This window comes from Hyaena hyaena, unplaced genomic scaffold, assembly GCF_003009895.1.
Source record: "Hyaena hyaena isolate Hyena2069 unplaced genomic scaffold, ASM300989v1 scaffold_829, whole genome shotgun sequence".
In the NCBI taxonomy this organism is placed as follows: Eukaryota; Metazoa; Chordata; class Mammalia; order Carnivora; family Hyaenidae; genus Hyaena; species Hyaena hyaena.
In genome coordinates, this window is record NW_024081459.1 from 617,280 (window position 1) to 621,550 (window position 4,271).

General features: G+C 36.7%; 1 pseudogene; it reads left to right on the plus strand.

Moving 5' to 3' along the window:
- Positions 1 to 3,177: 3,177 nt before the first annotated feature.
- LOC120222003 lies at positions 3,178 to 4,065 on the plus strand (annotated as a pseudogene).
- The last annotated feature ends 206 nt before the right edge of the window (positions 4,066 to 4,271 follow it).

Below are 4,271 nucleotides of genomic sequence, written 5' to 3' on the forward strand. Positions count from 1 at the left end.
TAGATAAATAATACAAGACCATATATGATTCTGACATTCAGAAGATATTAGAAGTTTCAGCAATACACACTAATGCTGACTGGAGCCTTTGGCAAAGACTTATAAATGACATTTAGTTGTGATTGCTGGGATTTAACACGAGAAAATTGATCTGAAGCTACCTCTAGGAGTACTCTCTTTGAAAGACAAATTATAACCTCTTTAAGGGCTTTAATAAAGTTTGAATACTCATCAAGTCAGTGTTTATGTCAGAATGGTATTTCAATAGAGAGGATTCATCTCATCAAGTGGAAATGACACATTTAAGATTGTGCACCACAGGTGACCACTAGAATTAGTGATCACATAAGTGAAGAGGCAGCCAATATGCCTTTGAGCCCTACATTAATTCCCTATGAGAAGTTACCCAATCCCATAATTACAAGGAGTTAAAAAACTCTTTTCTATAGTTAGTTATGAGAGGACTCCCAACAAGTATCATGGCTAAAGGTGAAGAACCCACGTTCAGTCTACATTGTAACCTGTGATAGCTTCATTGGGCTGAAGGAGGAAAAGATATATCCTCTAAAATGAGCAAAATTAAGAATGATATTTCTCACTTCATCAGAAGAATAAATAATGGGAAGGTATGGATTAGTAGTGATCCTTAGTAGCTAATAGACTGGCTCTATGATCAGGAAAATGGTCTCTGGGTGACTGGAGGATGAAAGGAACCCTACTCTGGGCACCGGAAGTGGTCTCTTAGCCATTTTAGATGAGTAGTAATAGATACATCCAAGCAATACAAAGATGGGAATAGGGAGAATCCCTTTCTGAATCTCACTATCAAACATGTCCTCTGTTTCCCTTCTCATTGCCTCTAAGGGACAATTGCTGAACTATAAAAAATTGCACACGAATGGCATCAACTGTAGTTTTTTTCCCCTTCTAAACATATTTTCAAAACTGTCTTCCAATCAAAACTATTGTTTTCTGTAGATTTTTAATTGTGAATAAAAATAATGCTATACATTTCAGATGGAAGAATTCTAAATTTTAGGCAAAAGAAATTATGCTAAAAATCACTATTACCACTACAGATACTACTACTATTATCTCCCATTTATTTAATATTTTCAATGAGTTGGATATTGTTTAATTGCTTGACTTGAATTCTTTTAAAGTAAATTTCACAATTGTTTGAGACAATATTGTTAATATCAACATCATAAGTTAATTGACTTTACTGAGGCACACACCTGTTAAATGAGTAAGTATTTGAACCAGGGAAGCATTTTAAAAATGTCATTCTAAAGCACTTTGTTATATTCAATTCAGTAATATCAAGACATAATTCCTCTATATCTAGGTCACAGATAATACAATATCATATACTATTATAAGCTGCTCAAGTATCTAAGGTGTAATCTTGCTCTGAATTTTTTCTGTAGGCATACATAAAAATAATTCTATTTAAAATTTGCTGGTCCAAGGGGTCATTCCTGAATATATTCTCTCTATGTCCAAACACACAGTCCTACCTAATGATTAGGAGAATACGTTTCAAAATGTTATTGTTTCTGATACCTGCTATGGTATGGAACTTGGAGAGAAAATATTCTATATAATTTTCTATGTGCTACAATATATATATCCACAAATGTTTCCAGAAGACAATTCTAGCTTTGCTGGCAGAGAGTGTTGGAACTAACTTTTCTGTAGTGTTTGGATAGCTCACTATATGAGGTTCAATACTGATTTTGTTTCTCAGGTTTTATAGTGGAATGTCACCTGCACTACAGAAGTTTTCTTTAGTTCATTTTTTATTATGACTAAGTAGTTGTGTAATAACAAACTTGGCTGGCCTATGTACAAGTTCTTGGGAAGTAACCTCTAAACCCTTGGACCTTCCTTGGCCATAGGAGTGTTGTTTTTTTTTCTTTTTTCTTTTTTCTTTTTTTATGGTGGACTTCAAGACCCCCTATTTGTTTATGGTGAGGTGTATACGGTGAGGTGGCTCAGGGTGGGCCTCCACATAGTTTGTGCTAAGGAGATGACTCAGAATAGAAGTTGGCAATTCCAAAGAGGAAGAACAATCATGTAAAGCTTAGGGCTTTGTATCACATGATATTAGCCAAATCTCTAGAGAGTGGAGAAGAGCAGGAATTTAAGTTCAATAACATGACCAATGATTCCATCAACAACCTATAAATAATGAAACTCCAACAAAAAACTTTAGAAAATGCAGCCTGGGTGAGTGTCCCAGTTGGCCATGCTGTATGTTGTCACAGTGATGTGCTGAGAGGTTGTTACCTGACTCTACAGGAGAAGGACAGCAGAAGTGTTGTGTTTGGAATCCTCCAGGACCTTGCTCTATATGTTCTGCCTTCGGCTGTTCTGATTTGTATCCTTTTGCTGTAATAAAACTGTAATCAAAAGTATAGCTCTTTCAGAGTTCTGTAAATTATTCTAGCAAATTATCCAACATGAAGAGGTAGTGAAAACTCTCCAATTTATAGCCAGCTGGTCAGAACTGAGTGTTGCCCAGGGACCCTCAAACTTGCAGCTGCTGTCTAAAGTGAGAGTTTGTGGAGGACCATGCTCTTAATCTCTGAAGCTTGGCCTAAGCCTGGATAGTTGGAGTTCATAGTCTTTGCAAAAGAAGAATAGCACATTTAAACATGTGAATTTTTTTCATAATTTAAAAATATATCAATGAAATACTGTGAGATATTTAAGATCATTCAGATACAGCACATTGTCTACTATGAACTAATATGTAGTGTTTAAATATTAGAGTTGTATTGACATCACAGTTGTATTTTGGTCTGACATCACAGACCAAAAATGTATATATTAGGTTCAGGTATCTCCATGTGTTCAAGGTAAGTGTTGTTGTCACAATTTACCTTTAATTTGAAGCAAGTGTAATTTGTTTCTTGTATACTTAAGTGTTCTTAGGGAAGCTGACAGAAAAACAGGAAGCAGCCTCCATCTACCTGCAGCAAGGGAATGACACCAGCATCCATGGATGGGACAGAGGAGGCCATGCACGGCAGAGCAATGAAGCCAGGCATTTTTGCATATTATCATGATGTTGGAAGAATAGTAAGAAATGATGTTAAACTAGACATTCATTTTGCCTTCTGGAAGGTCACTTCTTTGTTCCTTGAGAGAACAACAAATTTATGCCTATTATTAGGAGAAAAGGCTTAGAAGCAACTGTAAAGACATGAGGTAAAATAATTGTTTAAGGCATTTCCATACATGTAGGAGATGACTATGTTTTCATCATGAATAGAATAAATGAAGATATTTCAACATGGATCACAGTCAACTTCCTAATGGATGGTTTAAGGCCCCCAGGAAGAAGCAGTGTAGGCATGCTGGATTTGGGGGAAGATCCACTCAGGTTATCTTACTTCCAAGAGTTAAGAGCACCCTTCTGACATCCCCAGTCACTAACACAACATCATTCAAGATGTTTAATAAAACTTATAATCTCTATTTGTATGTCTACTGGGTCTTGTATTGATGTCCGCAAAGATTATGATTAGTATGGAAAAGGATCTGCTAAAGTTGGAAAGAAGTTGCTCAGTCCTCATTTGTCTCTCAGTTTCAAAGGAGAATAGGAACATGTTGAAATGATATACAGATTATCAGGACTAAAAGCGGTTAACCTCCATGTGCTGTGTGCTAGCAGAGGGGCAGAAATCGTTTAAAACAAAGTGAAAAACATGGAAGAATCGAAGAACTGGAATTTTTATGTATTTTCCTACTACCATGACTTTGCAGCAAATTTTGGCCTCATAAATGAGATAAAGGAGGCAGTCTTGTGGCTGGAGACTGAAACTTCAAATAAGGGTGTGTGTTAGACAATGGAGACTCAGCCACAGAAAAAGCCTTTTATATGTATGCACGGATATCACCTAGGTCAGCTTGCTACTGCAAGGATTCATGTTTCTGGGGAACAAAGTGCTAAAGCTGACTCAGAAAATTGACAGTGTTAAGACTAGCGATGCTCTGGGAGCCATTTTTCATTACATCGACTCACTCAACAGATGGAAAAGTCAAGCCTCTTGGTAGCCCAGCTTCTCTGCTTTCTACGGCCAAGCTGCCCTATTCCACCCTATCTCTCAGTCAGAGCTCAGGTTTACCTTGGAACCTTCTCCCCAAAGTGAAGACAGTCTCTACATTTTAAGATAAATAAGTTCTGAGGATCTAATATATAACGTTGTGACCGTAGCTGATAGTTGAGTGTGATATGTATAATTGAAATACTGAGATTAAGT